The sequence below is a fragment of the Tamandua tetradactyla genome, chromosome 3 (genome assembly GCF_023851605.1).
Source record: "Tamandua tetradactyla isolate mTamTet1 chromosome 3, mTamTet1.pri, whole genome shotgun sequence".
Taxonomy (NCBI): domain Eukaryota; kingdom Metazoa; phylum Chordata; class Mammalia; order Pilosa; family Myrmecophagidae; genus Tamandua; species Tamandua tetradactyla.
In genome coordinates, this window is record NC_135329.1 from 40,390,341 (window position 1) to 40,401,361 (window position 11,021).

General features: G+C 40.5%; 1 protein-coding gene across 1 annotated transcript in view; it reads right to left on the bottom strand.

Annotated features, from left to right (window-relative positions):
* Positions 1 to 4,782, bottom strand: part of KBTBD11 (kelch repeat and BTB domain containing 11) — a 46,749-nt gene extending 41,967 nt beyond the window's left edge. Inside the window, exon 1 of the mRNA XM_077152996.1 lies at positions 4,680 to 4,782. The gene's annotated coding sequence lies outside the window, so the exon portion shown is untranslated. The remainder of the gene's footprint in view (positions 1 to 4,679) is intronic.
* Positions 4,783 to 11,021: the final 6,239 nt, after the last annotated feature.

Consider the following 11,021-nt stretch of genomic DNA (forward strand, 5'->3'; position numbering starts at 1 on the left):
TCAGAGGAAAAAGCAGCAGAACTTCTCTACTATATCCTTTACTACCATGAGTACATTTATAAGAGGCATTATGCTTCATCTTAAGGTTTTTGTCCATCTTTACTGACAGCCCCATGGTTGCCATCCAATTTGGCTTGTTATTCCCTGGAAACTGCTGGTAATCATCAAAATTAATCTCTCTTTCCCTTTCCAGCAAGACTCTGTTTTGTGCTTTCCAAAGTAGGCAGATCAAGTCCTGGTGCTGAAATGTTCATACACAGGAGACGCTTAATTATATGAGTATGGCCACCGTCACCTCCACACACAGCTTCTATCTCCCTGTATCTTCTGTGTTCTACTCGCAATGAACTGCTCCTTGTTCCTCTTTTCTAAGCATCTCCACAAATCTGAAACTACTACTCCTTCTAACTGAAACAACATCCCTTGTTTGTCCATTGAGCATTATCCTATGTCTGCTCTAAGACCTACTCAAAGGCTCAATTCTGCAAAGCCTTCTTTCACACCTCCTCATACCACCCACAGAGTTTCTCTGTTATCTGCATATCTCTTTTTTAACCCTATTATTGGATTCAGCACATTGACTAAAATTGGTAGCGGGTAAATCCTTTCGATTTCGATTATGGATTATGTGTCATTCAAGAAACTTTCTTTCTTTCTTTTTTTTTGCATGGGCAGGCACCAGAAATTGAACCCCCGGGGTCTCCGGCATGACAGGCAAGAATTCTGCCACTAAGCCACCATCGCACCACCCCGGTTCAAGATAATTTAAAAAAATGAAACATCTTTTCCCACATCTGCCCCTCCCTTCCCCCGCCCCTGCCAGGTTGTGCTTGCAAGTGACCAGTGGATGGGTACCATAACTCACTCTTCTTTGGTGCCCAGCTCCCAGCACAGTGCTGTGCAAATATGTACGTCATGAAGGACACTCTTTAATCTGTATGCCTGTAGCTGCACATTTCCATTACACGCTTAGAGAAAAGGATGTAAAAAAAATTCGTTAATTTTTTTAACAAATCTATTAACAAACAATCCATTTGTTAATAGATTTAACAATCTATTAACAAACAGAGTTATCTGTGCCTGATTATTTTCTTCTTTGGGTCTTTGCTTTTATTTCCCTTGAATGTCTTTTGTTTTCCTTTAATGATTGAAAAGAAAAAATAAATGTGATGATTTTTGAAAAGACTATTTGGAAAATAAACTCCATGGAAGCTTTTTTGAGAATTTAGTTGATCTATTATAAATTAATACCACTCTTTAAAGAAAAAGTTAAAGAAAGCAGCTGGTCTTACTTTAAGGAATACTTTACCCCCCTAATGGAGATATGCACAGCCAGGAACCTCCCCTTCCTATTCACCTCCACGGACACCTTTTTGTAACTTTCTCCCTTTCAAAGTGGGACACCTTTGTTGCCAAGCGTAGGGCCTTCACTGATTGCCCGCTGTGATCATTTTTTTCACTGTGACCATTTTCCTTGGCACGAGCTGTGCCTTTCCTTGCAATGACCTTTCCTTGCAATGACCTCCAGTCCTGTGCCCTCTAGGTCCCTCCTAGGGAACGGGTGAGCATCCTGTAAAGTGACTCATTCTGCAGGGCTATTGCTGGCTCCACTTCCTGTGCTTGTCTCAGACGGCCATTTGCATTTTTACCAGGGCTCCCTGGAGATAGGCTGCCTTAACCCCAGTAGGTGGAATTCAAGTTGCTGGAAGTAGGCAGACTTCGGGAGGTGCCGGCCAAATCGCACAGCATGCTTGAGAGAATGTTGAAGGTTTCAAAAAGGCTTCTGGCCCAGGAATCAGGAGGTCTAGATTTTGTTTCCAGCTCTGTTCTTCCTTACCTGGATTTAGTCCTCAGACACATCACTGAAGCTTGCTAGGCGTTAGGTATTTTGTGTGTAAAATTAGGGACTAGATTCTATCAGATCTCACTCCAGAGCTTCGACTGGCCTGAGGTCACACAACTGGGAAACTGACTGCCCTCACCTCTGTCTCTTTCTAACTCACTGTCTCTTAGACTTTAGCAAACCAGAGACTATAAACAACAGTAAATTAGGAATCAATTTTCGACTATGGAAGGTGAACTCCCTAATCTGGAAAAGATAGGTAGATTCTAAAATTGGTAGCAGGTAAATCCTTACTATTATGTGTCATTCAAGATAACTTTTTTTTTGTATGGGCATGCACCAGGAATTGAACCCCGGGGTCTCAGGCATGGCAGGTGAGAATTTTGCCACTAAGCCACCATCACACCGCCCCCATTCAAGATAATTTTAAAAAATGAAACATCATACCCAAGAAAATGAAAGTAGAAAGTGGAAACTGTAAAGTTGTGAGAGATTTCTTTTGTGATATTTGGGAACTGTTCAACCAAGTGTGCTGCCTGTCCTGAAGGAAGCCCCAGCTTAGCTAATGCTTCTTTTCCTATTTCCTCCACCCACTTTTAAGAGGAAATTTTACACAATTTTTTCTTGCCATAGGTTTCCCCTGCACCCTGGTAGGCTTTTACAACATTGTAAAATAGGGTATTAGATTCATTTCTTCAGATTTCTCAAAGACCTACTCAGTGCCACAGCCTATTGAATGCTCCTATGTATAGTCTATTCCTATGGAATTAAGAAGTTATTTTTCTAATCTACAGAAGCTTATTAGTTTCTTATTGTTGCTATAATAAATTGCCATAAACTTAATGGCTTAAAACAAAATACAATTTTATGTTTCTAGAGGTCAGAATTCTGAAAAGAGCTTTCCTTAGCTAAAATCTTGAGGCTCCAGGGAAAAATCCATTTCCATAGTTTTTCTGGCTTCTAAGAAGTTGCCTGCATTCCTTGACTTGTGACCTCTTGCTCCATGTTCAAAACACATCACTCCAACCACGGTTTCTATTGTCAGCATCTCCTTTTCTTATTCCTACCTTCTTGCCTCCCTTTAATAAGGACACTGTGATTACCTTGGACCCACCCAGATAACCCAGGATAATCTTCCCATCTCAAAATCCTTAACTTCATCTCATTTTCAAGGTTCCTTTGGCCATGTAAGGTAACATATTCACATTTTCCAGGAATTAGGATGTGGCATCTTTAAGGGAGGCACTATTGCTGAGTCTACCACAAAGAATTATGGAAGTTGCTATGTAATAAAGAAATAAACTGAATACCACTGAAGAGGCAATATCTCAAGGGGTAAGAGACTGTGCTTGCCTTGTTCTCTATATCTCCAACACCTAATGCACGGCCTGAGCCATTTCTGGCAAGCAATCGATATTTGTTGAAAAAAATAAAAATGTCTAAATAAGTGAGACAATTATGGAATACCTAGAGTAATCATGGATTGTAAGACTGCACAATTAAGACAGAGGTCCACAGGGTAATTGTTTTATTAAATAATAGCTGTCATTTACTGACTACCCAAGCTATGACAGATTAAAACCTTCCCGTACATTATTTCATTTACATCTACCAACCTACTAAGTGAGTTTTGCAGATGAAAAAACTGAGACTCAAAGAAGTTACTTGATTATCCCAAGGCCAAGCATCTAATAACCATAAGAAGTAAAGCTAAAATTTGTATTTCAAAAGCTGTGTTCTTACACCCATGTATGTTTCTGAAATGTTAAATGAAATAAAATTTTGGAATGAAAATACAATCTTTATGCACCAGGAGGGTAGTTTTGAATAATTTTTTGTCACCAATTTTGACAATAATATAGATGCTAGGAACATTTTCCCCAGGGGTAAAAATGCAGTTGCTTGCACAGGCACAGCAACTGACACACCTTTTCTGAGCATTCATACCCCAAAATTTCAACCTTGGAGTCTTGAGTTCAAGTAATCCATTTCTTGTCTACAGAATTTTTTCTCTCTCAACGACTTCAGTAGTGAAGTCCATTGTGAATCTTTGGATATGTGAAAAACCAAGCTCAGATCTCCCATTTGTATAAATCTGGATGTCCATATGTTGAACTTGCTCAAAATAAGGTATTTTAAAATGCTTCATACCACCGGGAATTTTTCTTTTTCTCCCTTGATTGAATATGAATCCAAATCCTTTTAGGCTATAAATTTACCATTCTATAATGTCTTGCTAAAAGATAAACTTAAAGGTGTTCAAATATGGGCTAATTGCCACTGTTAACATCTGTTAGTCTGTATGAAACATTCCATTTTATGACCTAAACAAGATATTTTTATATTCAAATTAGAATAGCAGTGCTAAAACAAGAAAAACACAGTAAGAAGTCAGCACTTGGGAATAGAGCAGGAATCCCATATGTTAACGACACCAAAGAAGAATTCAAGCAATTAATTTTTGATAGAGCAAAAGAAAATGTCAGTGAATTTTCCATTACTTAACTAAATAGAGCAGGGTTTCTGATCTTTAGCGCTATTGATATTTTGGGCTCTCCCATGGATTATAGGATGTTTAGAAGTATCTCTGGCCTCTACATACTACATGCTAGCACCCACACAGTCCCCCCCACCACCAAGTAATGACAACTACAGTGTCTCCAGACATTGCCAGATATTCTCTGGTGGGGAAGGGGGTGGGGCACACAAAAGTTGCCCTGGTTGGTAACTGCTGAATAAGAGATAGAACAGAAATCTCATATGTTAATAAAACCAAACAAATGCAAATTTTGATGAGCAAAAGAAGATAAAAATAAATCCTCCATTACTTACCCACCTAAGGCAACAGAGGCATTATTTTCTCTCTGCTTCACTGATTGAATGTGTGCCTTGTACTGCAATTGTTCTAGGTGTCAGACTCTATGAAAGTTCTTATATCCCTTGCTAGGGAAAAAAAAATCTCTTTCGTGGTTGCTTCTCAGATTCTTATGCCATTACTTCACTAGGTCTCTTCCAGTACTCTATTTAAACAATGTCTCTGAGGAGACCTAAAATCAAGACAGGTTGGGACAAAATACAAGCAAAAAATAAGCCAATGATACACACAGCTTCCTCCATCTGCATCTCTGATTTGCCCTCCCTCTTGTCATCCCCTCTCCCCACACTCTCACCACCTCCATGCTCTTGGCTTTTGCCATCAATTATCAAACATCATTCTAGAACACGACAAAGATTGCCTCTTTTTGTTATCTTTATAAAAGGCAGTTCCACAATGCTCAGTTATATAAATTCCATAGAGGGTGGCCTGTTTGAACCAGAATTTATAGAACCCCTACATATTTTTAAAAAGGAGGCAATTTGGTATTAAATGACCACTTTCTAGCCAGCAAGTCACTCTAATGGATGCTTAATTGTCATTGGCAATGTACCCTGAACACTGTGAATAAAAGTCAGTAGATTTCATAAAAGTCACTGATTTTTGTGGGCAGTTTTTTGTTTGGAGTTTGCTTCCAGTTCTTTTGTTTGTTTGCCTTTGTGTACTGGCCTGACTCTGAACAGTGTAATTACATTATCCTGGCCAACCCTAGAGCTTCCCAGCAAAGGGTCTGGGTTTTAACTCCCTCTTTCTTTCGCTCTAATTCCAACCTGTCATCCTAATTCGGGTAATTAGGTTGTGGGCTGCCTGCAATTCCCTTTGCTGGCATGGGTTCAGTGTACCTAACAGCCAGTGTTTGGCAGTGGCCACATGCCCTGAGCGAGCCCCTTACTTGGTGGAGTCTACTCACTGCTCTGTCGTTCCCGGGCTGACTCACCTTTGGCAAGACTCCTAAACTCTCTGAGCCATGGTGTCCTTATCACCAATACGGTGATATAATAATACCTGCCTCCCAGGGTTGTTATATTAAAACACATGTGGAAGTTTCTACATTGTGTCTGCCAATAGGATGCATGAGAAGGTAGAAATTCAATAAAGCCATATCAGAAACTGGACTGAATATAAAGAAGTATTTCAATAGCAGTGAGAGAACTCTGTGTTTGACAGCTCTCTCATTTGCAACTTTGACCTTTACAATCACTCGGTGAAGTAAGGAAGGGATTATGAGTCTCATTTTAAGTGAAAAAACTAAAATTAACTGACTCATTAAAGGGCACCCAGTTCCTATTCTGGCTCTACTACTTTCTAACCAGGATCCCAGGATCTTTTCCACTCACTTTGCATTTTCTTATTTGAAACAAGTAGATGTCCCACTCAATACAGGTCTAGAAAGCTAGGGAGGTACCACTGAATCCCCCCCCAGACAACCAAGAGGATATTTTTACACAGTAAGAGACTTTTGAGACTTCTTTGAGAGCTGTGTCTACAGAAATAACTATGCACATCCATCCCAATAGAAAATGCCAGATATCAAAGAATTCACTAACCTGCTTTTAAAGGGTTAATCCTTTCTACGTCTGTATGGAAAGAACCACGGGGAGCAAACTGGAGCCAGACCCAAAGCAGAGGGATAGTTCTTGCCAGCTGTCTCCTCTCACTTTTTCCACCCAAATAAACATTGCCCAAACAATCCCGTGCAGGCGAGCTGGAGATCTGTTGACTCTGCAGTTGACATGGGGAGAGAGTATGTGTATGTGTGTTCTGTTTTGGGGGGGTTGAAGATGGTAGGGAGAGAGCAAAAGGTGAAATGGTTTCTGAAAGGAAGCAAGAACTGCAACCGGGCCCTTAAATTTAACCTACGTATTAAGTGTGACCATCAATTATTTTAAAATCTTCAGCAAGGTTCCTAGAAACTGTCCAACAGAATAACAGAATACTGTCCAATTATTTACTCACTTTTCTTACATTCACTCAATTTATTTTTTTTTAAGAAAATAGGTGGTTATGATTCGCACACATATTATTCTCTAAATAAAACTGTGCAATTTTGATGTCTAAGGGGATGTTCTATGTCCATAGCAAATGCTTCTACTACTTGTAAACTCCTATTAATGAAAAAAAAATCCAATTTCATGAAGCTCTTTCATAAATATAAAATTTAAAATCTACCAAAAAAACTGATGTCGCTAAGGCTCAAATTATGTCCATTCTGCAGGTGAGAAAACTGTGGCTATAAGTTACCCATCTTTCCATAGGAGCTAGGATATTTTTTACCAAATCCATCTCATGAAATATTGAGTCACAGAAAAAGATACTTTAGGACATGATTTACAAGATCAAATAAAATTATTTCATTTGCAAAAATTCCATTTTCATACACTCTCTGATAAATATCCTCAGAAAGCAAAGCAACTTACACATTTATTTTCAAGAAAACTCATTCTATCTTAATTTAGTGTGTGCTTTAGTAAAACCCTGCTTATGTTTTCCTTAAAAGCAAGCCATGAAGCCTAAAATTCACTTAACCAAGAACAGAACATTTGGAGAAAAGATCCTTTCCAATTCTGTGGGATCAGTGGCTTATCCTCTATATGTCTCAAGTTTAAAATGCAATGACACTGTCCAAAGTACAGCAACAGTCCCTCATTTTTGGATCTTTAGGACATTTTGTCCTCTCTCCATTTGGAGCTAATGCCTCTTAGCAGGACCTAGTTGCTAAATGACTGCTGCAGAGGAAAAAGATTCTCCTGGAAAAACACTTCCCTGGAGGCTGAAACCACAGAGACTGTGCTTCCAGCCAAAGAAGTAGAAACAGAAAGCAAGGCAGGAAGAATTGCAAAACTGGGGTCACTGCCAAGGCACTCAAACATCTGGAGACTCCCCTGGGGCCAATGCGGCAAGTAGATATTATGTTTAGAGAGAGGAAATATAAGGGATCTTAAAACCAATTGTCAAAGGACCAACACTATCCTTTGTACAAGGGAATACTGACCAGGAGTCAGAGGGTCAAAAGGTGAGGCAGGAGGAAAAATTGTAATGCAGGCAAAGCATAATTCTTTACCTGTCCTTTCATCACTCCCCAACCTCCCCAGGCTTTACTCCCTTCTTAAGAGTCAATGACTTTAGGATGCCAAAATCACCTCATCTGAGCCATAGTGCCTCATCCTTTAGGAAGCTTTCACAGATAAGCCTGATTGGATTTAGTGCTCATTGCATTCAGAACTCTTGGTTTGTGTCCTCTTCTGTCTCCTGTTACTCTACCTGACATTACAGTTCTCCCAACTCTCTGTGCTCTTCTTTCTGGGTCTGCACACAGGCTGGTTGCCTACATGGATGCTCTCTTCTGGTTCTCTGGTTGACTTGCTTTAAATTCCAAGTCAGTTTAGACACTATATCCAATATGAAGCCTTCTTTTACTCACTCTTGGTTAAATTGGGTACATCTCCTGATTTGGCCCATGTTCCCTAGAAAAAAAAGAGCCCAGAGCAAAGTTTATTAGTGCTTTATTTCTTAGGCAGTGCAATCCTGGGGCAGCTAGAGTGTCATAAAAAGAACAGTGAAGCAGTGACGGAGAGAAAACAGATAAAAGATGGGTGCCTTACCCAGTGTTGTGAGAAAACACAGCCACTTGTTCACATGGGACATCGCCAATTAGGCTGAATAGAACCATTGTGCAGAATAGTCCACTGGAAGGAAGAAGGGAAAGGAGGTTATTTGCTACCCCATCGCCATTCTTTGCTTCTTATGATCATTTGCCCCTATAGACCATTAACTCCTCTAAGCTTCTATCTAAGTGGAGTCTCTCAACCTCTCTGGGCAGATGCCGAAGCAAAATCTCTCAATCAGGTCAGGCTTAGACATGGACCCTGGGAGAAGACTGAGACAGCCAGGTCTCTCCATCAAACAGATGGCTGAAAGTCCAAGAAGCAGGAGGAGTTAAGCAAATCTAGGGAGGTAGATAAATTGATCTAATATAGTATACCATTTATATCACTGAGATTGCTTTCACTCACCTATGTTGGCCAGCTGTCATACTATATACTGGGTCTTACTTTTTTTTGCATGGGCAGGCACTGGGAATCGAACCCGGGTCTCTGGCATGGCAGGCGAAAACACAGCCTGCTGAGCCACCGTGGCCCGCCTGAATGCCTTACTTTTTTATAGTAACAAGATGCCCTCACTTCTTCCCTAAAAAAAGAGATAAAAGACAAATCTTGCAGGCTCAGCCATTTCTTGTTTACCCCATGCGATGACAGTTCTCTGCATTTTGGGTTAGATCCTCAGCCACTCCATGGAGGACAATAGCAATCTCCTAAAAACATGTAGAGAGGATTAGTAAGCCAAGCCATTGCTGCAGCTCTTTCCAAGGCCACAGTTGCTATCCATCTCCTCCCTTCTCCACCACCCATTCTAGCCATTCTTCTCATTTGGCAAGTACTTTAGGTGGCTTGAGTTGCTGACATTGTGGGATGGGCCAGAACTTCATCTTCATGGTGTCTAAACTCTTCATTGCCAAGCTGTTGTGGGACTATGGTTGCTACATTTTGTCTTTTATGTTTACTACTAAGCAAGGAAGCACTAAGAAACACCTTACCCTCTCTGTATAGCTAATAATCCTATCTTCTCATGGAAATCATAGTCGATTTCCCAGCCAGTACAGTAACTTCTTTCTTTGCTCGCTTGTTCTTTATAATGAAGGGCCCAAAGTGACCAGGCAATAGTCACATCTTCTGCTTTGGTGGAACTCTTACTAAATCCCCTGGTGGAAGTCTTCCCCCTTTGGAAACCAGAACTTCTATTTCAGCAGAGCTTTATGTTGAAGAGATGAGAAACCCAATCCTGCAAATGATTCACTGGGAGTTATGGTGCGGGTTTTACTCCTACTTTTACCCCTTGGTTACCCAGCTCATGTAATCTAGCTTTTGAGATCACAGGACTATATATTGACCATTTTTTTAAATGCATAGAGTGCTATCTAGTGAGACAGTGCCCCAACCCTGCAAGATGATATTCTTGAGCTGGCAAAATATCTAGTTTTCAACGGGCAGCTCCACTGGGCTATTGGGCCATCTGCTTCTGGGTATACTCTCATTTTACAAAATGGGTTTCATGGTTGAGGCAATGTTGGGTGGATGCTGTGCTGATAGAACAAGGTCCTATCTCAGATAGTGATGCTGATAGAAGCAGTTTAGGCAGGGAGTGCAAATTCATATCAAATGTATTATTTCCAGTGAGAAAATGATCATCAGTGTCTCTAAGGTGGAAAGGATCCAATAAAATCAATCTGTTACCAGTTATCTGGCTGGTCTTTGAAAGAAATTATGCCAAAATGAAGGCTCTGTGTTATTCTTCATTTCTGGCACATTAGGCACTGAGCAGTATCAGTGGCTAGATCAGTCCTGGTGAGAGGGGCCCATGTTGTTGGGATCATGTGTAGCAGGTGTACATCCCTGCTGCCCTGGCACAAGCATTTTCTGGTGGACATTCTGTCCACCTGGCTGTACAGAGCTTTTCTTTAGTAGATGCTCTCTGGTAGGCATTAACATGAGAGGCAGCATTATCCTCCTTCCAATTAAGTAACTAAGCATCTGTTTGCAGTTCTCCCTTCTGGGAGGATTTCCTTTGATGATTTCCCTTCAAGGCCATCTTTAGGTGGGACTGTAATGCAATTGCAGTCCATTTCCAGCAAGGACCAATATATTATCACAACTGTTTTGAGAGTTGAGGTGGTTGTAGGGAACTGTGTACAAAACTGAGGGTGCCAATTGATGGAGACGTATCAATGTAACAGTTGTTATCTGGATCACTTGTTCATGCATTTTACTCTGCTTTCTGGATGTGGCTTGAACCCAGTCCAAAATGTGCAATATTTTTTGTATGGATTGCTATTGTGCCCATCTAATTTGGATATTATAACAGCTTATGACAGGCAGCTCAATTTATAGTCATTAAATATCAAGCACTCAACCTCTACTGTAGCCTAGTAGCACCCTAATTCCTATCTTACACATGGAGAGTAATGATCTGCTGCAACATTTAGAGCCTTGCTCCAGAACTGTAGGGGTCAGTGCTGTTACTATCCTACTGTGGTTTGCCAGCAATTCCACACACTACTGTATGGACTATAGATAATTGAGCACTATTGGATCTACTACACCATGAGGCCCAAGTGACAAGGCATCAACAGCCATTTATAGACTCCATCTTACTCTTAGTCTCAATCAAAACTTGCAGCCTCAGAGGTTACACCAAAAAAATGGGTTGAAGGGGTATTCCTGAGTGTGGTATATGTGGCATCTAAAA